Genomic DNA, 25,702 nt, shown 5'->3' with positions numbered 1-25,702 from the left:
CCTTCAAGTAACAGAAACAGCTGCAGTAACTGTGTATTTGCTTATTCTCGGCTTCTAGATCTAGCCTTCCTCTTCAGCCTGTACTGCACTGCACCACTGGGATCATCATCTAATCTGAGCTCTGATTTATATCCTTTTATATTGTTTCAACCAGAAGTTTTGGTTTCCAATTCTCAGTTCCAGTCTTAGTTTTCTTAGCAACTGCGAGGGTCAGTTTCTCTTCTCAGTTTCAATTAGGGTCTCTCTCAAAAAATACAAACTTTGTTCACAATTCTATCACACATTCCAGAGACTTGAACACATAACACAGGCCAATACTTCAGTGCAATACGGGAAGAAGTGTTGAACTGTTGGAGATGAAGTATTTGGGGTGACACTACCTTCCCTGGGTGAACATGGGTGATACCATGGCACTATTCAAAGCAGATCAGGGGGTTTCTCCCCAAGGTCCTACCAATATTTATCCTTCTATCAATATCACTAAAACAAATTATCTGGTTATTATTTCATTACTATTTGTGGTACATTGCTGTACACAAACTTTCCGAAACATTCCCCAATAGTCAACGGAATTTATTGGCTGTAAGTGTTTTGCAATATCTAGATGTTTACAAAACCAGTATATAAAAGCAAACGTTCTTTCTTCTTAAATGTTGCACTCTGGTGTCCAAAACAATAACATTTTAAAAATAGCCAATACTTTTGCCTTCAATGAACATTCTATTTAAGGCATTTGCCCATGATAGGAATGCAGCCAATTCCAAATTTACATTTCCCTGGGTAGTAGCTGTATTCCCAAACACTGTATAAGCAATTGGACAAGCCGCAATATAAAGGAGTACAGATCCAATGTTGGATTAAAGACTTCTGTTTCTAGAAAATAAACATAGGGGCCTGAAGTTTCCTTCTTGAGGGCAACACAGGTTATATCCATTTTGCCAAAGCAAAGTTACACTCAAGTATCCTGACAATCTCATTATAATACACTCAAACTTAACATGGGTGAAAATCAGAATAAGTAATGTGAGCCAATGCTCCAAGCTACATAGTCATGTGGCAGCCGAAAGGTTCCTACACATGTCAGCCCCCTTTAAGTTGTTGTTCAAAAAAAATGATCTGGGCCAAATGAAACCCTGAATTCTTTGAGTCTTAAAACTAAAAGTTTCAACTTATTCAACCATCATTCACCACATCAAATCAGTAGGCAAGTTGTAACAAAGTTACTCCCAAAATTCTACAATCTTTTAAGTCACATAATTGGTTTACATTTGAATCAAGTGTGCATCTAGACATAAATATCATGGAAACTCTAGGCCAGGGCGCACTTACAAATCACACCAGGTTGACCTTTTAAGCCATTTTTTACTTTACATTTAAATAAATTGTATAAGAATACATCCTCCTCTTCCTGCAAGCCTCACACTAATAAAGGGGTTGAAATGGATCCTTTGATAAAATAACACTTTTTTCCAATGGGAAATATATCTGTGGAACGCATTGCAGCAGGGATAAAAGAAATCAGGATCTGTGTCTTGAGAATCAAGGGGTGGGGTTCACTGTAAGGATCAGAACACCATGGAAATATAAAAAGAGTGGCAAATGGAGGTCATTCAGATGTCAGGACAAATTTTTTTTCAAAACAGGACAGTAGAAGCAATTTTGGATCCATTTCTACACGTTTGAATTCTCATTGAACATCAACCACTTTGGTATTAAGAGTAAATCCTTCATTTTTTTCACTCCCCACCATTTAGCTGTAATGCAGGGGTCCAATAGTGAGGTTATTTTTCAGATTGGATTAAAGGTGCTGGTGCTCGGAATGACAAATTGCTTCCAAATCATATTCGTCAGAACACACCATCTACAAGTTGCACTGCAGCAACTTGCCATGGCTTCATCAACAGCAACTCTCAAACCTGCAATCTCTATCATCTAGAAGAAAGGCAGCAGACACATGGGAACACCACCATTGGCAAGTTCCCCTCCACATCTTACACCATCTTGTCTTGGGAATACCTGCATATCATCGCTGGGTCAAAATCCTGGAACTCCCTCCCTAACAGCCCTGTAAGAGTACCTTCACCATATCAACTGCAGTGGCTCACCATCAGCTTCCCAAAGCAATTAGATATGGGCAATAAATGCTGGCCTTGCCAATGGTGCCTATATCCTGTGAAACGAATGAATAAGTGTTTGTGAGCACATTTTTGGTTAAAAAAAAACAAAACTTGCATTTATATAGCGCTTTTCACCACCATCACCTGACCTGTCAAAGCACATTACAGCCAATGAAGTACTTTTGAAGCGTAATCACTGTTGAAATAGCAGAAATGCAGCAGCCAATTTGCACACAGCAAACTCCAGAAAACAGCAATGTGATAATGACCAGATAACCTGTTTTTGTAATGTTCACTGACGGATAAATATTAGTCAGGACACTGCTTTTCTTTGATAATGCCATGGGATCTTTTACATGCACCTGAGGGGGCAGATGGGGCATGCAAAAGACGGCACCTCTAATCTAACAGCACTCCCTCAATACTGCACTGAAGTGTTGATTTTTGTGTTTAAGTCCTGGAGTGGGACCTGAACCCAATCTTCTGAATCACAGCTGATGCCTATGGAGAAAATACTTGTGCAGTATAGAAACTGCACCCAGAAAAAAATAAAATGATCAATTAGCGAGCATCCACCTCAAAGTGGATTGCTGTGCCTCCAGGTACTGGAGTGCTGCCTCATTTACATGATAGCGCTAAGTTAACATGTTATAAGAATCCAGCCAGGGTGGCTACACAAGTATGAAGTGGTCTTGCACATTTTTGTTATCAATGTGAAAAGCTCTGATAAATTTCTAAATGATAGAGTTCACTACACTGTATTTCTCCTTTTAAAGCAATGGTTTAAGGGGGCTTGATAGGTAGACGCTGAGAGATCATTTCTGCCGGTCGGAGAATCTATAATATAGGGGCACAGTCTCAGGATAAGGGACTGATCATTTGGGACTGAGATGAGGAGAAAGTGCTTCACTCAAAGGGTTGCAAATCTTTGGAATTCTTGACCCCACAGGGTTGCAGATGCTCCATCACTAAATACATTTAAGGCAGGGACAGATACATTTTTGGTCTCAGGGAATTAAGGAATGGGGGAGCGGGCAGGAAAGTGGAGTTGAAGCCCAAGATCAACCATGATTGTATGGAATGGTGGAGCAGACTTGATGTACTGTATAGTTTACTCCCGCTCCTATTTCTTGTGTTCTTGTGGTAATACACCAGAGGTGCAAAATTTTGGATCAGTATCTGTTGTAAGGTATTCGTAACCTTAGGTAGTTCAACAGTTAAGTTTTATTAACTACTAGAAACCATATACATAGGTACAGTAAAGGTCCAAGCTAGGAGTGGTCTCTATGCTTGCTTCAACACACGGCTCTGTCCAGCACTACACTGATGCCTAGGTGTGGGCCATGTGTACTCTTACCTCACTGCGTGGGCGGTACTGTACTCAGTCCCACATTAACCCTTTATGTGCCAGACCCTTGTACCACACCTCCCAGTCTTTAACCAACATATTTATCCCAGTTTACCTCATCTTCCCCCTCCCCTCCAACTAAAGTCGAGTTCATAGATCCAGAGTCCTTATAATCCTTTCATATCTTGTTCTCACTACTGTCGGAGGAATGGTAGGCTCTATTGCTGCAGGTAAGCTTTGTTGAATTGGAGGCTGTCCTGAAATCTAGGTGTCTTCCTCAATTTCTCTCCACTGTACAGTGGGAGGGGACCTTCAAGAGATGAGGAGACTGGTTTCTCCTGGCCATACCCTCTGGGGTGCCAACCAGGTATGACCAGGATTTATCATCGTCCTTCCGGATGATAGTGCCCTCTCTCTCAAGGTCTTTAATCCAGACCGCGTTATCCTTTTGAAGTTGTGGCAAATACCTGGTGCAGTACCTTTTGTTGCAGGTGGAAGCCTGGCTCTGCCTGTAGCACTGCTCTGCCTGGGATGTCCTGGTAATTCTTGTCTACTAACCCCGGTATTAGTTTCTTCGCCAGGACTGGAAGTTGTGTGTGGAGTTTTCTGCCCGTCAGGAGTTTGTATTGGGCTCGACTGCATTGTGGGTGGACCTGTAGGTTAACAGTGCTGTTTAGAAGTCTGCTCTTTTTCAGGGGAGCTTTTATAGTGTGGACCCCTCTTTCAGCTTCCTCAGCCAGGTGTGATGGCAAATTGTGCAAAGTACTTGTTTGAAAATTGTGGGCCGTTATCTGACACAACCTCGCCTGGAATGCCATGGCTCACAAACATCTTTCAGTTTTAAAAACTGCATCTCTCATTCAGCATCAGCCCCACTTCCTGCAGGCATTCTTGGGCTACTGCAAGTCTTTTGTTGAGTTCCACTGTTGTGCCACAAATCAAAACATCATCCATATGGCAGGTGACACCCTGTAGACCTTGTAAAATGACTGACATTGTACGGTGCAATATTTTCGGTGCTGAGGTGATTCCAAATGGCAGGTGGTTGAAGCAGTATCTGACAAAGTGGGTAATGAATGTGGTCAGCAGCCTGGACTCTTCATCTAGGGGAAGTTGCCAAAAGCCGCTGTTGGCACTGAGTTTAGCAAAGACTGATCTTATAGAGTTTAGTCAGGCTTTCGTACACTGAGGACATCGGGTGTACTTCTCTGGCAACGGCTATATTGAGCTGTGTGAAGTCAATGTAAGTATGGGGATGGACCCATTCAGTTCTGCTTCGTGAGTGGATGGGGAATCTTCTGTGGTGTGAACAGGCACAAGGTTTAGCATCCTCCCTCAGTGTGATGCTGTGTTTTTTTCTGTCACCCCAATCCTGTGAAGAGCTTCAGGAACTCCTTTTTATACTTGGAGCCAGGCCTTTGTTGGGTGATCTCACCAATTTTTTTGTAAAAGGTTAAGGTTGACGCAGGCTTTTTGGCTGAGCAGTGAATAGTTGGATTACAAACAGGGTCTCACTGATTCTTTTGTCTTTGCACCCGAATGTCATCTGCAGAGTGCCTTTCACCGGGGCTGTGTGCCTCCTGCTCCATACAGTTGCGTTGTGAGTGTCACCAACCGTTGGATCGCCAGCACATAGTTCTCTGTCCGATAGGACCATAACACTGGCTCCCATGTCCAACAACGTTTGAGAGATGGTCATTAACCAAGATGTCCACATTCCAGATGAAAATCCAGGATCTCTAAACCTCACCCAAGTAGCATGGTTCTGTGTCCTTGGTATACTGTCTCAGCCTCTTGAATCCTCTTGGGATCCTCTGTGCGTTTCGATGCTTTGGCTTTGCACAGCTTCCCAAAGTGCCATATTCGGTTACATTTAAAGTATTGGGCCGGAATTGCCAGACAATGATCATACCTGTGGAGGTGCTTTGCTCCACAGCATTGGCATGGTCACTCTACTGGTCAGTTAAGGTATTGCATCTGTTGGCCTGCAGTGCCCCTGTTTGTGTTGTTTCACTAGCTGGACAGACGGATTTACTTTGTACCACAGTTTGCTTTCTCCCCATAATATGGATCTATGCTGCAATGGATTTCAGGTTTCCTGACAATCTGGGTGGCTTTCTCAAGGGTTCGGTTTTCCTTTACTTGAAGCATGTCTGAGAGTGCGTTGTCCGCCAGTCCTACAACTATTCTATCCCCGAATAGCTCAGGTTTCATGTCACTGTAATCACAGCTTTCAGCCATTCTGGACAGCTCAGTAATGAAGTCAACAGGTTCTGCTGGCTGCTGGACACGTTTATTAAATTTAGCCCTTTCAAGGATTTTGGTACTTTGGAGGTTAAAATAGGTGTTGAATGATTTTAAAATTTCAGCAAATTTTTCAGATGATTCATTGATTCCTTGTCGAGCTATTATGTTAGTGGCTAGTGGGCCAACAGAATAAAGCAGTGTGTTAACTTGTTCAGCTTTCATCTTTTTATTCAGGCCTAAAGAAATCATGTATCTAAGGAATCTCCCTCTCCAAAGCCCCCAATTTTATGATTGATCTGGCCCTTGGATTGATCTGAAAGAGTGGATTTCTGATCCATGGTTAAAGCTGAACCAGCAATTTAAAATTTTTTAAAGCGGTTTCCAAAAATCCAAGATGGTGTCATCTTATGCTTCTTTGCAAAGGGTTTTCCTGCGCTTGCCAATTTTTGTGGGCTCCCATAGAAACGGTGTTCGCAATATCGGCGTTTAAACTTTTCCAACAATGTTACCTGGATCGGCTAGTTAGAGTCTTCTCACTTTAGCGCAATGTTCTCAGGTCTTGGAAGTGTCAGTTCCTAGCTTTTGCTGGGTTTTTTAAGTTGCCTCCCAGTCATGATTATTTTTTAATTAATTTTTTTTTTCTTTGATCGGAGTGAGCTCAGCCACCTTTTGCTCAGGTCTTGGAAAACAGTTTCTCAAGCTGCAATTTAAATGGCAATTTCTGACCACTACAGTATTTAACTTTTTTCAGAACTTCTGTTGTCTAGGAATTTTAGCTCACCCCCACTAGGTCTGCTGACTCTGCACACTGAGTATTGAAGCTGGACTTCCACAGGCTTCAATGGAGTCTTCTGCTGCAGTGAGGAACTTAATTCCTGCCTTCAGCTTCCAAGCCTTTCTTTGGAGCTTTCCTCTGGCAATTTCCTTCAGCGTTTTCGGTTCTTCAGGTCAGAACACTACTTTGATTTTTTCAGGATTTTAATTTTCTTCAGTCTGAGGTTTTCAGTTGTTCTATTCACTACCATCATTTTGTAAGGCATTGGGAATAGTTCAGTAGGTCTTAAGATATTCATAGTCTTAGATAGTTAATAAATACTGTTGAACTATAAAGAAACAAGATACAGCAAACGTCCAATCTAGGAGCTGTCTCCATGCTTGCTTCTACATACAGCCCTGTCCAACACTACGCTGGCCCCCTAGGTGCGGGTCATGTGTTCTCTTACCTCACTGTGTGGGCGGTAATGTACTCAGTCCCACGTTACCTTCTATGCGCCAGACCCTTATACTACAGCATCAATATCAAAAGCATAAATTCCTACAAAGAGGTACTGGTTCTAAGCTTATGGGAGATTGTACAGTAATAACTCAGCTCAAAAAAATGTTCTCAATTATAAAAAGAAAAAAAGAGGGCAAGACTGGTATGCTGTGACATACTGGTTTCTGGCAGCGCAAAGTTAAAATGGTAGGTTTTCCAATGAAATTAAATTAAGGCCCAAAGTCCTCATTAAACATATTTTAAGTTGTTTTCATGACGCAAATTATCTCAAGTGCAACAGGAATAAGACATTCAGCACCTGTACTCGGTTTCACTATTCAATTACCTGATCTGTGCCTTAATTCCATTTACCTGTCTTTGTTCCATAACTAATGTTAAGCTGTTTGATCTCTGTCTTGAAAATTTCAATTAACTCAGCACTCACAGCCATTTGGGGCAAGTATGTTCCAGACTTCCACCATTGGTGTGGAAAAAGTGCTTCCTAATTTTCTTCCTAACTGGTCTAGCTCTGATTTTATTATATCCCCTTCTTTTCAAAAATGAGCACTTAACATTACACGTTACAATATGAAATCAGACAGAAAAAGAGAGACCCATAAAACAGGCCACCTGCCTTTGAAAGAGAAAAAGATGGTGTTTCTGACAAAGGACTGTCCCGAAGCCTCTGTTGATGAGTAAACCCATCTTTTTTCCTTTCAGATACTGACAGGCCCGTCGTGTACGTCTAGAATTTTTTTTATTTTAGGCTTCCAGCCCATTTAGCTTCTTTTCATTCTTATTCTAAGCTATTGTACAGTTACTTTAAAAATTCACAAATGAAACTTGTAATATTCTACAAAATGGTGACACATCATAATTTCTGAAGTTCTATACTGCTATTTGGTTAGCTGCAACTTGAGTAGGGTACTTTCAATAGGAGTGCCTGCTTTTTTCCCCCCATTCAGTCCATAGCAAAAATGACCCCCTTCTATAACTTGGGGGTGGGGTGCGAAGAAGAGAGGAGGAGCACTGATTGCATGCAACTTAAGTACAAAAATCACACTGGAACCATCAGGCATTTATGTAAAATTCTGAAACAAATTAGCTTTTTCCCTGGCAATCTGCTTCCATTTCTGCTTTAATAAATTTTCACTTCCTGTTCCTATCCAAGTGCCAGCTACACTCCTAACTCTAAAATTCCATTTTTTACTTTTAATATACAGAATACTGCAGTGTGGGATACTGGCCTCAATCATGAAGATCTCATAAATCACTGAGGTGCTTATGCATTGTGGCTTTCTCATAAAATAACACATATGGTAGGAATATGAAAAGGGCATTCTGCCCAGTGCGTGAAATAAGCTCAGTAATACTGAACTACCAGTGCAGCATCTCAACATATTTATAACCAAAACACTCTGTTCCCAAAGCTAATCTTTTATTATTTCATTCACATACTATAAACAGGTTTCAGTCAATGTTTTCCACATACTTGTAGAAACTATTAACTACTTCAGTAAGATCATTAATAGCTTCATATAAACAGATGGCAGGGAGCTAACTGAGCCTGACTGAAACATATGAAAAACTAGTAATGTCAACATAACTTTCATAAACTACTGATTAAGGGGAATTTGTGGTAACCATCATAATGTACTCGACTAAGAAAATAAAAAAAGGCACAGACATATTCAAGTCCTCAGTCTTCAGGACCAGAAAATCACATTTTCCTAATGCTGGATCCAATAATATACAATCTGCAGCAAATTTTCACAATCCCCTTCTTTTAAAGATTGTGATCTTCATCTGGAGGCAAAAGAACATTTCTATAATGGCCTCTGCAAAGCTACTATTAAGGAAATGTGTGAAAATACACATTGGTCTGATTCATCAAATTCACAGCACAGTGTAGAATATTAAAGTTCATTGTAGCAATTTTTACTGTCATTTTGTTTTGTCAAAACTGAACCTAAAGAACAACTAAGTCAGCAGTATAAAGATAATGGATTGAAGAGTGTTTTGTTGCTCAACTTAGTATTGCACATGAGACCACTGAATTGAAAAAGGACAGAAGGGTGTGGCATTTAGCCTTGAGGTACAAGCGACTTAAAGATATACTCAAAGGGTTAAGTAACTCTTAGCTTAGTATTTGGAAGGTGAGGGGCAGTTAGGAAAGAAAAGAGAAGAAAGGGCTGTTGCTTGTGACGTGTAGCGTCTGCACAATAAGAGAAGATTCCAATGCTCCGTGTGTGCAGGGTGGCTACCTAGGCAGGAAGTGTCTCTAACTGGTTATGCTCAATCTAAGACGTTTGTTAGCCTGATTAGCAGCTGGGGACACTCCATTTCATCTGGAAAACTAAAAACTCCAGGAAGTGTTCACCCCACAGATGGAGTGAGTTAGTAAGGAAGGGAACAGAGTGAGCATCCATTAGGGTAGGAAGAGAAGACAGGAAGCAGTGCAGGGATCCCAAGGGTACTGCATTATAAAACAGACATTCAGTACTTAATACTTGCGGCAATGAAAACAATTCGGGGGAAGGTGAACACCAAAATAAAAATGAAGGAACAGCAGTTGGCCACTCAGCCTCTTGAACCTATTCTGTCATTCAATTATATCTGATCTGTATCTTTCCGATGACCCTCTTTGATACCATATCCCTTAATATCCTACCCAACAAAAATCTACTGATCGCAGTTTTGAAATTTTCACTTGAGCTAGTTGCAACACTCTTTGGGAGAGTGTTCCAGATTTCCACCATCCTTTGTGTGAGGAAGTACCTCCTGGATAGTCTAGCTCTAATTTTAAGGTTATGCCTCCTTGTTCTGGACTCCCCCACTACAGAAAATCTACCATATCAAATCCTTTAATCACTTAGATCATCTCTTAATTTTCCATAATCAAGGGAGTGGAGTGTAAGCTTTGTCTAAGCATCCCTTCCTGGTAATTTAACTCATCCACCCTAAGTACTATTCTAGTGGATCTGTGATGAGCTCCCTCCCAAGGTCAATGTTTCCTTCACAAGGAACAGTGCCCAGGACTGAACACAATACTCTAGATGAGGTCTGACCAAGACTTTGTACAAGTGAAGCGTAACTTCCTCCCCTTTGTTTTTCAGCCCCATTATGACAAATGCAACATTTCATTAGCCTGATTACCTTTCAGACCTGTGCATCCAAATTCCTTTGCTGCTCTAGTTTCTAGCATCACCATTAAGAACATTTTCCACTTGTCTTTCTTGGATTCGCTTAACTCTTCCTCACATTGAACTTAGAATCATAAAACAGTTACAGCACAGAAGGAGGACATTCAGCCTATCATGTCCATGTTGGCTCTCAGAGCAACTCAGCTTTTCACACTCTTTTTCCCTGCCTTTTCACCTCCAGCGCTACATTTTTTTTTCTCTTCAGGTAATTATTACATTTTCTTTTGAAAGCTACAATTGAATCTGCCTCCATCACGTTGTCATGCAGCAGATTCCAGACCCTAACCACTCTCACTGCGTAAAATGGTTTTTCCCACAAATCGCCTTTGGTTCTTTTGCCAATCACTTTAAATCGGTGTTCTCCCTATCAACACTGTCCAGGCCTCAAATGATTTTGAACACCTGTCAAATCTCTTCTGAACCTTCACGTCTCTAAGAACAGCCCGAGTTTCGCCAATCTGTGTAATTGAAGTCTCTCATGGCAGGATGTGTCTAGTATTATCCCTCAGGGATCTGTACCAGGGCTTCAACGTTTTAATCATTTTCTTTTTACAGCTTTTGCTATTTTCTTTGGATCCCTTTGCATTCTTCATATCTCATCTAGTCTGTGGGATCTCCACTATTCTTTGCATTTGTACAGCTCTTCCATTCAGTTTTATACTTTCCCTCACTTCTTTTGTTGTCCAAGGTTATATAATTACACAAGTAGAGCTCATGCCCTTTAGAGTGTTGTATTGTACCTAATATTACTTTGAACATTTCCCACTGTTTCTCTGTAGTTTTATCCATTAACAGTTCAGGCAAGTCTACTGTGCTCAATTTCTGCTTCATTTCTTCAAAGTCATCTTTAAATTTAAAACCTTGATTCATGTCTTCTTCAATCATGTTAGCTAGGTAATCTCTAAAGTTTTAGTGTTCACTAATAGTGAGCAATTGCACTGCAATATAGAGTAATTGGTGTTGCGAGAGTGGGAGAAGAGGGAGGGAGAGAATTAAGTTCATCAATGCAGTGAAGTAATATGGAGGCCAGTTCAACAGAGCAAAGCTTCATCTGGACTCAGGAATTTGGTGAATGAGGGAATTCAGTGCCACTGGGGAAAGAGGTGCTGTTCTGATCTTTTATACAACAAGGAGTGGTCCAAGAAATGGGGTGCTGCAGGGATCAGTGGTGGGGCCTTAACTACTTACAATCTATATTAATGACTTGGACGAAGGGACTGAGTGTATTGGAACTAAATTTGCTGACAGGTAGGAAAATAAGCTGTGAGGAAGATACAAAGAATGTGCGAAGGGATATAGATAGGTTAAGTGAGTGGGCAAAAATTTGGCAGGTGGACTGTAATGTGAGAAAATGTGAGGTTGTCCACTTTGGCAGGAAGAATAGAAAAGCAAATTATTATTTAAATGGAGGAAGACTGCATGATACTGCAATACAGAGGGACCTGGGTGTCTTCGTACATGAAACACCACAAGTTAGTATGTAGATACGGCAAGTAATTAGGAAGGCAAGTGGAATGCCAACTCTTTTATTACAAGGGACATAGAATATAAAAGTAGGGAAGCCTCAGCTCTACTGTAAGGCCACACCTAGTTTACTGTATACAGTTTTGGTCATCTTAAAGGGGGACATACTTGCATTGGAGGCAGGCTCTAGATTCCCCTGTGAGAGGAAACACGAGGGGACACAATTTCAAAGTTTCAAAATAATGGGTCTCCATTAAGATGGATGAATGTCTCCTTCCAGGGTTGTTAATCTTTGTAATTCTCTACCCCACAGAGCAGTGGAGGCTCAGTCAGTCATTGTATATACCCAAGGCTGAGTTAGACAGATTTTTGATCTACAAGGGAGTTAAGTCTTATTGGGGAGCAAGTGGAGCTAAGGTCAGCCATGGTCTTATTGAATGGCTGAGCAGGTTTGAGGGGCCAAGTGACCCACTCCTGCCCCTATTTCCAAGGCTCTTATGGTAATAAGTAAACATATAGTCTGAGCAGTAGCTGTAGATCTATAGATCTAAAGGCGGAGAAATAGACATGGGTAAGGCATGAGGTGAATCAGATAGGGGAGACGTGGAAGAATTGGCAAGAAACCAGGAAAGCATGGGCAAAGATGGCATGTCAAAATTTGCAAATAACACAAAACATGCAATAATTGTGAACTGTGAGGAGGATAGTGATAAACTTCAATAGGGCATAGGCAGGCTGGTGGAATGGGCAGGCAAGTGGCAGAAGAAATTTAATGCAGAGAAGTTTGAAATTGATTCATTCTGGTAGCAAGAATGAGGAAAGGTGATATAACGGGGACCATCCTAAAAAGGGGGTGCAGGAACAGAAGGACCTGGGGGTATATGTGCACGAATCATTGAAAGTGGCAAGGCAGGTTGTAGTTAAGAAAGCATAAGGGATTCTGGGCTTTATAAATAGTGGTATAGAGTACAAAAAAAATAAATTTATGATACACCTGTATAAAATACTGGTCCTGCCTCAATTGCTGGAGTATTGTGCCCAGTTCTGGGCATCACACTCTAGGAAGGATGTAAAGGCATTAGAGAGGATGCAGAAGATTCAAGATTATGGTTCCAGGGATGAGGAACTTCAATTGCAGGAATAGGTTGGAAAAGCTGGGGCTATTCCCCTTGGAGAAGAGAATATTAAGAGGTTTAATAGAGGTGTTCAAAATCATGAGGAACCTGGACAAGATAGGAGAGGAGAAAGTGTTCCTATTGGCAAAAGGATCCAAAACCAGAGGACACCAATTTAAGGCGATTGGAAAAAGAAGCAACAGCAACAAGATGTAAAACTTGTTTTTTAAAAATGCAGCAAGTGTTTAGGGCCTAGAATGCACTACCTGAGAGAATGGCAGAGGCAGATTCAATCAAGGCCTTCAAAAGAGAATTGGGTAATTATGTTATGATCCTTGGGGAGACCATTAACTTTTAAAAAGAAATTTAAACTCAGTTATTAACTGAAAGAATTATGCCACAAGGTTTCATGTTTTAAACAAAAAACCTGTACAAGAGCTAAACAAACAAGTGCTAACTCCACACTATGTTTCATAAACACTTATACTTCAAGCCCAATACTCTCAACATGACACTCCATGTTTTTTTAAAAAAATATATATTTCCACCTAAGTGTTCCCCCATATGTTACAGGATCTTGAGGGCTCGTTCTCTTCTCCTGGGGCCAAACCAAGGTGTGCTACAGCTTTCAGGAATTCACTTGGATTCTCCTCAGGGTTCCCACTATTCTCCAAGGTATGAGATTTCTTGGAGTTCTTCCACCAGGATTTGGCTAAGCAACCCTCAAACTGTCCTTAAGCACCTCACAATTGTAGACACCCCAGCTCAAGCATGGGCCTCACCGCTTTCTTGCTCAGTTACTCCAAAATCAGAAATGCCCCTGATTTCTGATAGCCTTTTGCTTCTGGTCTACAGCTTCTGGCAGTGTTCTCTCTCTTTCTGCTTCTAAGCTATCCCAGTTCCAGACACAAACTGCCCGTTTCAAAGCTGCCCCCGAGCTAACAGTTTCTGTGACATAACACAGACCCAAAACAAAACAGACCTCCCTGTCATCTAGTCCCACAACAAGGCACACCTGAGATGTCCCAGATAGAGACTTAATTATTCCTCACTTTAAACCTGTCCTTGGATCTGAAATGCCTATGGATACATTAAGGTTTTCACTTGTTTACCCATTGCTTTCAAGCTTCTTAAATCTGGGATCCACATGAATAATTTAAACCCCTACGGTGACAACTGTAAGCATATTGTCTATACCAAGAAACTATGAAGGGGGCCACCTATTGTTTACTGTTTTCCCACTTCTAACTCTAACCTTATTAAGCAAACATAGGCTACCCTTTGAATTGTAATTACCAGCCTCTCACCAAGCACTTCCGTTATCTTACATTTAACAATTTCAATCCCCACTTAAAAGTTATACTCCTAAAACATATGAATCATGAAATTAGACATTTTCACAACAAATATTTGAAGAGAAAAATATTGCAGGGCTATGGGAAAAGGCAGGGGAGTGATGCTAAGTGAATTGCTCTTGCAGAGAGCCAGCACGGACAAGACTGAATGGCCTCCTTCTGTGCTGTAAACATTCTATTATTTTATGGTGCATCTACAGAGCAAGTGTAAAAAGAACTGCAAGGGAAAAGAATGGCCAGAAATCATGGAATCAATGATAGAAAAAAGTAAATAGAACTAAGGGTCTATGAAAATATTTTCACCTATAAGATAATCTAAAAAGCAGAACTAAAACAAATATTTATATTTCCTCTATAATGTAATAAAATGTCCCAAAACGCTTCACAGGAGCTTTCAAGCATGACATTGAACCACATGAGGAGATATTAGGTCAGATGATCGAAGGTTTGCTCAAAAAGGTGGGCTTTGAAGAAGTATTTTAGAGGAAAGCGAAGTAAACTGGTGTAAGGAGGGAAATCCAGAGCTTGGGGCTGAGGCACAGCCACTAACAGTGGAGCAATTAAAATCAGGGAAGCACAAGAGACCAGAATTTGAGGAGCACAGATACCTCCAAGGATTGTGGGGCTGGAGGAGATTAGAAAGATAGCGAGGGCTGAGGCCATGGAGAGATCTGAAAAAATAAAAATTCTTAAATTAAGACATTGCTTAACCAAGAGCCAATGTGGGTCAGCAAGCGCAGGGGTGATAGATGAATGGGATGGGACTTGGTGCTAGTTAAAACAAGGACAGCAGAGCTTCAGATAACCTCAAGTTTACATATGCTGGAATATGGGAGGTCAGCCAGGAATGCACTGAAATAGTCAACTCTGGAGGTGACAAAGGCACAAACGAGGGTTTTAGCAGCAGGCGAGCTGAGACAGGGGTGAGGTCAAGTGATGTTATGGAGGTGGAAACAGGTAGTTGTACAGTGGTCCAAATAGGCCGGAAGTTCAATTTAGGATTAAATATGATACCAAAGTGGTGAACAGATTGGCTTAGTCTCAACTTGTTACTAGGGAGAGAGATGGAGTGGGCAGCTAGGGAATGGAATTTGGAGCAGGGACTAAAAGCAATGGTGTTGGTCTTCCCAATTTAGGAAGAATGTCAAGGCCATAGATATTTACGAAGATGGTACCAAAGATGAGGAGATTTAGTTATGAGACACTAGAGAAACTGGGGTCCTTTCCATTTGTAGTAGTCAAAAGATGATCTTGTAGGTGTTCACTATGCAGTAAATAGGGGGAAAATGATTTCCACTGGTTAGAGAGTTTATAACTAGTATGCAAATCACCATGTATTTGTGCTTAGTCTCTAAATCTCCATATGCCTATTCTCTAAATCTCCATGTTTTTACTCATATCTGTCACTCAAGCCCAGCTGTTGGATTTGACATTTTACGTCGTAAAATAGCAAGGTTTTAAGTAGCAGCTAGGTATTAAATAACAGGTGACCACCACCTGTACCTTTACATAAGTGTTGCCACTAATTTCACCTGACATCAATTTTCTTATCCCTATTAATGTAGTTCATTAACCCCCATGATATTCACACTTCCTCACTGCTGAAAAAGGACTCCAAATTTTTTGCAATGTCATTTAATTAAGAAACAGAATCCATGGTGTTACATGGTCCCCACACATTTTACACCTTGTACATTATTTCAAGTGCAGCTGGAATGTGCAGGGTATAAAATACATAGGCATTAAAGACCTGCATTGAATTAATAATGTAGACATTACCTCCCAGTGAATTAGTAAATTGGCAAAGCCGGTGATGGCAAAATGTCTGTGGGCAAAAAAAAAAGTGGCAGGAGCTAAGATTCCACAGTGAATGCTAAATTTTGCAATGATTTTCACAGATGCGGAATCAGAGTTCAAAGAAACATAGATAGGGAATGGGGAGGGGAGGAAGATACACACAGCAAATTTCTCTGTAGTTTGATCATTGGGCAACAGCAACAACTTACATTGCACCTTTAACATTATAAAACATCCCAGGGTGCTTCACAGGGCCATTATTAAACAAAATATGATACCAAACCACATAAGGAGATATTAGGAAAAATGACCAAAAGCTTGGTCAAAGAGGTAGGCTTTAATGAGCATCTTAAAGGAGAAAAGTGAGGTAGAGGGGCAGAGAGGTAATTCCAGAGCTTAGGGTCCAGTTTCCATAACAATGTCATAAAAGTGCACGTCGGGCCACCAACACTGTATCGAAACATTAGGGAGGGATATAAGGCATGTGTCCATACTCTCATGTACATCTGCATGGATTCATTTTCTGTCCCTCATGTCACATCCCACACTCTCACTGGAATTCCCAACTCTGGTTCGAGGCATTCTGGGGAGCTTTGATCACATGACTACCTGATGACAGTTACATGGTCTCCTGCAGTTCAGTTTGAGATTTTGCGCCAGCAGCTGCTGGCTAGACCAACATTTATTGTCCATCCCCAATTGCCCTGGAGAAGGTGGTGGTGAGCCACCTACTTGAACTGCTGCAATCCATGTGGTGTAGGTATACCCAGAGAGCTGTTAGTGAAGGAGTTTCAAGATTTTGACCCAGCGACAGTGAAGGAGCTGCGATATAGTTCCAAGTCAGGATGGTGTGTGACTTGGATGGGATCTTGCAGGTGGTTACCATGCATCTGCTGCCCTTGTCCTTCTAGGTGGTAGAGGTCATGGATTTGGAAGGTGCTGTTGAGTTGTTGCAGTGCATCTTATAGATGGTACACACCGCTGCCACAGCATGTCAGTGATGTAGGGAGTAAATGTTTAAGGTGGTGTCTGATCAAATGGGCTGCTTTGTCCTGGGTGGCACTAAGCTTCAGGATGTTGATAGTGAGGGATTCAGTGATGGTAATGCCATTGAATGTCAAGTTGAAATGGTTAGATTCTCTCTCATTGGAAATGGTCATTGTCAGGCACTTGTATGGTTACTTGCCACTTATCAGCCTAAGCCCGAATGTTGTCCAGGTCTGGTTACAAACGGGCACAGACTGCTTCATTATCTAAAGAATTGCAAATGGTACTGAACATCGTGCAATCATCAGTGAACCTCCCCACTTCTGACCTTGTGATGGAGGTCATTGATGAAGCAGCTGAAGGTGGTTAGATTTAGAACCTTAATAGCCACTCAGAGAAGATTGTAATAGTGTACAGTTCACAATTCTTCCTTCTCCTTTGGTTTTTTTTATTGAGTGCCTCTGTCTTAGTCTCCTTGTTCCTCATTTGCCCACCAGTGGAAACAGTATTCCACAATATAACCATAGTAAATCCACAGGTTTCACTCAACACCTTTCAGGCTATTTCTCCTCACAATGTTGCTGTTGCTCCTGGGTCTGCCGCTGCAACCTTCACTTGACCCAACTTAGCCCTGATAGCTGGCATTAGGGCAATGCACATTTTATATTGTAGTTGTAGACAACCAGGCATCATGAAACAAAATTAAAAATAGCTGGAAAAACTCAGCAGGTCTGACAGCATCTGCGTAGAGGAATACAGTTAACGTTTCAAGTCCGTATGACTCTTCATCAGAATTAAGGAAAAATAGAAGAGGTGAAATATAAGCTGGTTGAGGGGGGTGGGACAGGTAGAGCTGGATAGAGGGCCAGTAATAGGTGGAGGCAAAGAAGAGATTTCCAAAGATGTCATAGACAAAAGGACAAAGGGGTGTTGACGATGGTGATATTAGCTAAGAAATGTGCTAATGGTGACATTAAGGGTAGAAAGCAGGATGAGCAAGTGACAGATAGCCCTAGTGGGGGTGGGGTGGGGGGAAGGGATCGAAATAGGCTAAAAAGGTGTAGATGAAATAATGGATGGAAATACATTTAAAAATAATGGAAATAGGTGGGAAAAGAAAAATATATTTAAAAATATAAATTATTGGAAAAGGGGTGGGGGATCGGAAAGGGGGTGGGGATGGAGGAGAGAGTTCATGATCTGAAGTTGTTGAACTCAATGTTAAATCCAGGCATCTTGATCCTCATTCCAGATCTGCCAAAATTACATCTCTCATCAAAATAATGTTTAACCCATCTACAGAATAGCTTTCTCTAGACTTAAAATGTCCATTAAATCTTTTCCATCAGAGGGCTCTACTATATAAGAAACCAAAGGCTCTTGTTTTCAGATCCATCAGGATTACCTGAAGATCCCTATGCAGGCAAATTACACCTCTCAAAATTGACCTGTGGGCCAGGTCTTGCTTTTCTCAAGTGTGGGCCTCAAATGGAAAATACCAAGAACAAAAACTCACACACAAACCATTTTTAGGACAGCAAAAGTGACAAAAGGAAAGAAAATAAACTTTTGAAGGAACTGTTGTATTATTCAGTTTAGTAGAATGCTCTGAAAATGGTCAAACATAAAATGCTTTAACAAGAAAAGATTCAGTTTAAATAAGGGGATACAAAAGCAAAACACTACAGATACTAGCAATCTGAAGTAAAAACAAAAAATGCTGGAAATATTCAGAAAGTCAGGCAACGTCTGTGGAGAGAGAAACACAGTTAATGTTTCAGGTCTGTAACTTTTCATCAGAACAAGGAAAAGTCGGAAATGCAACAGGTTTTAAACAAGTGAAAGGGGAAAATTGGGAACGAGAACAAAAGGGAATGCCTGTGATAGGATGGGAAATAGGAGCGATCGATTAACAAAAAGGATTGATGGTGCAGGGCCAAAAGGTTTGATAAGAGGACAAGGATCAAAAATGTGTTTAGAGGCAGTGTGAATGGCAGAACCATGAACAGCTGTCCCCCGAAAAATGAGAGAGAAAACCAAAATCAGTAAAGGGAAGGGAAACAAAATGGGGGCAGAGATACAGGCGACTAGTAGCTCAGGGTCACACTTGTGGACTGAGCCGAGGTATTCTGCAAAGTGGTCACCCGATCTGCATTTGGTTTCCTAATGCAGAGGAGACTGCATCATGAGCATCATTCAGTTCCACCTGAAATGTTAACCGTTTCTCTCTCCAGAGGTGCTGCCAGACCTGCTGAGTAATTCCAGCCTTTTCTGTTTTATTGCTGCTGCAGGGATATTTGGTAAAGGAATAAAGAAAGCAGGTTAGATGACTAAACTCTGTTGCTATCCCTCTCCCAAAACAGTTAAGAATTACTCTATTTTCCATGCAAGTGTATTCATTATATAATCTATAGTACTTCTTTCCAGGGACCAATCAAAAAACACTTTGCTGTTCCTGAAGAGATCTCTAAATTCTCCCAAATTCTCAATGGGCTTCTGTATCTCTCTCACATGCACAACGCAGCATTCACAGTTCCTTGTAATAGCACAATCTCTACTGGCGTTATATCAAAAGTGATGATACAACTGTTTTTTTCTTTAAATGTTTTGTGCAAAAAGTCACAATTTGGAAATGCACTTCTGAGTTCTTGATGGTGCAGAAGTTCAACATAAGAACACTGTAGAGTTAATTGGAAAATGACTACAAATTTCAAAGTTCTTTGGTTTATGCACATTTTATTTACAGAACATTCTATATGTAAAATGATTTAAACCAAAAATTAAAACTAACAGAAGCAAAATTAAAAGGTTAATGCCATCAAAAAATTAAGAGATATACATTTTGGAATGCTGACACTAATGCAATCTTTTTCTAACCAAACCAAAAAAAAGTGAATACTGACTGAACTGAAAATTTCAATTAACGAGGATTGTTTTTTAATTCAGACAAAGCATAATTAATGGTGTTGTATCAAACATGTTGTAATTGCCATAACTAGCACTGGAAATTCAGTGCTCCTGGATGTACAACTTTAATCAGTGATTAAAGAATTAAGCAATTCACTATAGGGTTCTGCCAATGCCTCAATGAGTTTATCTGGCGAATAGTTAAACCAGTCAGTCAAGGAAGCTGCGATTAATATATTTCAGCCCTGGGTTATAAAGGAAAAAAAATTGTCCAGAACTCCCACTAATTATTGCTAATCAGCAAAACCTGAACACCCACATATGTTGACAGAATCAGGCTCGCTTTGATGCTCCTGTAACCAAATAGCCTGCCAATACCATCCAAGCTCATGAGCAAGGTACTAGAATATAACTGGAATCCAAGGAACCATACCACAACAAAAATCACATATTGAAGCCAGGAGAATGTAAACTAGGTTGCACTCCAGTGCAATACAGAAGAAGTGCTTCACTGTTGAAGGCGCTTTCTTTCAAATAAGATATTAAACCAAGATCCTGTAAATTGAGGATTAGTTTAGATGGGCACAAAGTACTTCACAGCATCATTTGCAGAGTTGCGTGCCCTACTGAAATCCTTGCTTACATTCTCCTTACTCGCCACATTTTTGGGAGTTATGACATGGTACTTTTAGGGAAAAAAAGCAAACAAGAAAAATAATTGGATCTGTTGCTGTTGTTAATGGTTCAAATCAATAGCAAGTTTATTTTATCTTCTTGATCTGCTACCCTTTTCACAAAAATAATTTTTGACTCGAAAACTACCAAGAACAGTGAAATCAGTCACGATATCGAATAGCATTTGGTATGAGAATTTCAGTCAGATGAATGGAAGAATCAAAATTATTTTCCAATTTTGACCAATTAATTACATTTTTTAAAATGACTAAGTGCCGCTTGTCCAGCATACGGGACTAGTTGGAAGATTGCACTTTAATTAACATAGTCTCTGTGTGTTGAGCTAAAACAAATCAACCCCTGTTGAGTAGATAAGGTGTTGTTCTCAACCTAAAAATATTTGCTGACTTACATGCACACTTAGCACAACCCATTATCAACAGAATCATATTGGGATTTCCAGCTTATTAGGTTTTAATAAAAGCGTGCAAACGAAACAAGTATGCAATACAATGGAGAAGGACATCCCCCAAAATGAAAGAGGCCATTAGAGACATTTACCCCATCCACTATCAAGTTCCTCTCCTGAAAGTAAAGACATTTTGCAGAGTCAACAGTTTCACTGGTCCTCTCCCATTTAATTGTTATTCTTCACTTGAGCTTAAATAATGAGAGCCAGCATGTGTGAGCCGTATCACGTCAGAATTAATTCCTTAAACAATAGCACACAAATGAAGCTCCAGTGATCACTGAATGCTAGTTCAAGACATTCAAGACCAGAAACTCTAGTTGTTCTTCATTCCCTCCCAAAGCACAGGTGCCACCCAACCAAGAACAATTAGCTAGCATAAATCAGATCAGATTTCAAACGTGGGTCCTTCCTCATTTGCAATTTTTAAAATCTGTAATCAGGTTGTAGGTACCATTGGCAGGACTACATTTAATACCAATCTCGAGTTGCAACCAGGTGGTGGGCCTTCTCCTTCAAATCATTCCAACAAGTTGGCATTCCAGTGCCGTACTAAAACAGGGCTTCAATGCTGAAACTGCTGTTTTTCAAATGAGATATTAAACCAAGGCCTGCAAATGGAGAACAGGTTTGGGTGAACATTAAGTATGCATTGTCCCAGTATAGTGTAGGCGATGGTGCTCCCATGATGGTTTTATGTAGAGAATTCTAGGATACTAATCCAGCAATAATGAACAGTGATACATGTTCAAGTCAGAATGATATGCAACTTGGAGGTGTTAAATGTCACTTTGACATTGCTGCTTTTGTCCTTTTTAATGAGGTCTCAGGGCAAGCAGAGCTATGAAGCAAGCTTGGCAAGTTGCTGCAATATGCTGTATGCAGTTAGTACTTCAAATCACACACTGCCGACGGTGAAGGGGGTGACTATTGAGCTCTGCTGCAGGGGTGTTATAGGCTGGACTATTCTATCCTGGATGGTGTTGAGCTTCTTTGACGGCGCCTTTCAATGCAATTGTGGAGTAGCATATTACATTCGTGACTCAGCCTCATAGATCATGAAGTGGCCAAGAGCGAATAGGAGGTGAAACAGTGTTCTCAGATACTGCCCTATTTTTGTAGCCAGTGTTGGCAGAGCTGGTCTAGTTGAAATCCTGGTCAAAGGTGATCCTAGCATGTTGATGACAAAGGATTCAGTAATGGTGGCTGACTGAAGGCCAGGAGTTGATGGGGTAACCATTTCTTATTTTAGATAGTCATTGTCTGGTGCAAATGTGGTGCCATAATTACATGTGGAATAAAAGCTACCTATCATTTGTCAGCTCAAGTCTGGAAACTGTCCAGGTCCTCCTGTAGGTTGGTACAGGCTGCTTCATTATTGGAGAAGTTGTGAATGATATTAAACACTGTACAATCATCAGCAAATGGCCCCACTCCTATCTTTGTTAGAGAGAAGGACAGAAAGAATGGTAAAGCAGCTAAAAATATAGTGGTGATCTACCCAAGACCAGGTCCTCCTCTCATTTCTCCATGCCTTGTGGTCTTGCGCTTTCCTCTTCAGTTGCTTCCAAGAGCCTCAAATTTTCAATCTCAATAAACAATATAACAAGGGAAAAGAAGACATGAGGCTTCACGTTTGATTAAAATCCTCTTTATAAAGGATCCTGCACCTGTAAACAACTGCTGTCCCTCAAGGTTTTCGTTCTTCTGCCATCAGCACTGAAAATTCTCTGGTTTCACCATTGGCCTTGAGCATGGGACCTTACCTAGGCCTGGGGCCCAAAACGTTGCTGTAAGTCCATTAATGACCTCATGGGAATGCAATTATTTGCCTCCAACAATCTGGACCATCTTCCTGCATATCAGGTATACCAACCACTGGAAGATTTTCCTACAGCCCTGTTTTACTAAGGATTCTTGTTAGGAAAAATGGTTCAGTACCACACTTGGCCTCAAATGAACAAATGCCTTTTGCCTTCTAAAAAGACAATATTATTTCTACACGGCAACACAATGCTTGCTTAACATTCCTTGGTCTCAATCACAGGCTAAAAGCAAGTGAAATGGTTGGCTGGAGAATAGTGAAACTTGAATAACTTAATAAATCTATCAATATATATGCCTCTTGCCAGTAGAAAGAAATTAATACAGTGCAGTGACTAAGGGATCTTTCACCATAAGGAATTCACTTTTTAAATAAACATGTGGTTTGTGTAGAAAATCTTATCACCGAATAAATGACTTGCATTATTACAAAATCTTTTTGAATATAAATAAAATTTTAAGTTTCATTCAAATCTTCAACCAGTCATTTAAGTTTGTAGTTCAGGTCATGGAATGCTGCATTAGTACTGATTCATGCACAGAAAAGCCCTGTACAAAAGTGAACGAACCAGACCAGGGAAGTTCACCTTGAATCACCTCAGTTTGTGTGTGCATAAGGAAACATGGAAGCCTTTTGGATGACATATTTCACCAACTTGCAACTTGGTTAGGCACCTCTCAGTTAGTCTCACAAGAAAACTGGTAAAAAAAATTGTGATGCGATCAATTTCACCTATTACACAATCCAAAAAGGGAATCCAGGCACACACACACCAAGAATTACAATGAAACAGTATGTCCTTTCTTTTAATGTATTTTCAAATATCTTTAAGATAAATTGCTTCATTTATCAAATCTTACTTAGATTTTTGTTTCCTTTCTCTCACTTTTCAATCTGGTCTCATTTTAGCTCAGATGGTGAAACCACCTGGACATCTCCACAACTGCTTTCAAAACCTTAATGTAAGCCAACAGGAGGCACACTTTGCAGCATGGAGTTACTCTCCTTGCCAATCTCACTTTGCCCCAAGGTGAAATAGTGACTCAGTCAAGAGTAAACAAAAGTCAGCCATTGAGGGCAGCTGCTTTTTGGATAGCATCAAGATTGGATCTCCTCCCCAAGTTGGGTTCTAATAGTCACTACATTTAAGTTACCACCATGTACAATGTAATGACTTAGCCTGATAATTATAGTGATCAATTCTGAAAGGGTTCGCCTAGTTATTCAAGTCACTATTTGTTAGCTCGTGTTGAATTGTGCTCGCGAGACAATGAGGGGAAAAAAGATGCTACATGATGAAATGGGACTGGGCAAAGTAGCCCAAACCGGAAGCTAACTAGACTTATACTGACTGTAGTAAAAAAGGTATTAATATTACCTTCATTCTTGTCTTTTTAAAGTCTGATGTAAAGAAAACCTTTAGTTCCATTCTCATAACTATTTAATACAAATTCATCAGCAAGCAGACAACCTTAAACCAACTACTGCTGAAATGAAGTAAACCAGAGCACATTCTGAGGGAGGCAAGCAGTAGCTTATCTATCTCCTCTGTCATCTACCCAATGATAGCTGACAAGCTAGCTACACAAATCCTTTAGACTTGCTAATCAGATAGGTCCTCAAACTCAAACAGCCGAGTAATTGAAAACTCCTATGACTTCTTTTCCAAGTGCAGAATTTCCTGTTAATGAAGATAATAATAAGCTTACAATTGTGAGATTCAAAAGCTCCGTTATAGCCTGTTCATAGAAAACACTGCTGGCCTATCTGCTAGTTATAACATAGGAAATTATGTGGGTAAAAATTTGCAAGTTAGAAGATACAAATCAGATATGAATTTGGATCAGAATTGTTCACAATTTAAATCTTCCTATGAAAGCATCCAAGCTATATAGAATCCAAGACAGAAAATTACAATCAAAGCAACCATTGCTTCTGTTATATAAAAGCATATTGTAAAATAGTGTAATATTTTTATATTATTTTTGTTAAATAAAAACATACAACATAGCCCATATTCAGTGTAGTACTGAGCAAGCGTTCCACTGTGAGAAGTGCCATCACTTGGGTGAGGCTTAACCCAGGAGCTCTGTCTGCTGTCTCAGATGGATGTAAAAGATCCCATGGTAGTGTTCCAGGAGCAGAAGAGTTCTCGCTGTGTCCTAGCCAACATTTATCCCTTAACCAGCAGCACTAAAATAGATCTAGTCATTTATCTAATTTTCAGTCACACAACCTTGCGGATCCCAAATTCTGCCATACATTAGAACACAAAGTACTTTATTGGCTGCAATGCACTATGGGATATCCTGAGGATGTGAAGGCACTTTATAATACAAGTTCTTTCTTTCTACAACACTACAGGCCTTATGCACCAATGACAATTGAGTACTATAAACTCTTAACAGTTAAAATCATCTGGAAAAAGTCAAAATGTTAACATACCTTGGCTTTACTCCAAAAACACCCCTAGGGCATTTCGGTTGCAATATGATTGACAATCTTCAGACATTATCCTCCTCACTCTGCCAAAGAAAATGTAATATTTATCAAAATTATACATTGCCAATCCAATCCTTCACTCAGAATATATACTCGAATCAAACGACAGTGGAATAATTAATGATTATAATGCAATCATGATTTACCCCTTTGGACCAAGCACTGAAGAACAAACTGCACAAAATTACACCATCATGGGATTTGTTAAATCAAAGCATTAGAATGCATTTAAGCAGATACTAGATTGGTTTAGTTGGGTCAACATACCATCTTTTCATTCACACATGGATTCCATGACCGGAATCCCAGGCTGAGCATCATTTCTACTAGCTCTAAGGCTCTGGGTTTAAATAAGCTTGTGTTTCTAGTGGACATTATTTCACAAAAGCTCTCTCCTTGAATTCTGAATTAATTAGTACTTAGGCTACAAGCATGC

The 25,702-nt window shown here is 40.3% G+C and overlaps 1 protein-coding gene across 9 annotated transcripts in view; it reads right to left on the bottom strand.

Annotated features, from left to right (window-relative positions):
* Nucleotides 1-25,293, bottom strand: part of ncoa2 (nuclear receptor coactivator 2) — a 203,545-nt gene extending 178,252 nt beyond the window's left edge. For all 9 annotated transcript variants that reach the window (XM_078540350.1, XM_078540349.1, XM_078540355.1 and 6 more), the window contains exon 1: nucleotides 25,210-25,293. The gene's annotated coding sequence lies outside the window, so the exon portion shown is untranslated. The remainder of the gene's footprint in view (nucleotides 1-25,209) is intronic.
* Between the last annotated feature and the right edge of the window lie 409 nt (nucleotides 25,294-25,702).

This window comes from Cetorhinus maximus, chromosome 4 (assembly GCF_964194155.1).
Source record: "Cetorhinus maximus chromosome 4, sCetMax3.hap1.1, whole genome shotgun sequence".
NCBI lineage: Eukaryota > Metazoa > Chordata > Chondrichthyes > Lamniformes > Cetorhinidae > Cetorhinus > Cetorhinus maximus.
The sequence above is the reverse complement of the archived record's forward strand: the minus strand, read 5'-3'. Positions and strand labels throughout refer to the sequence as shown.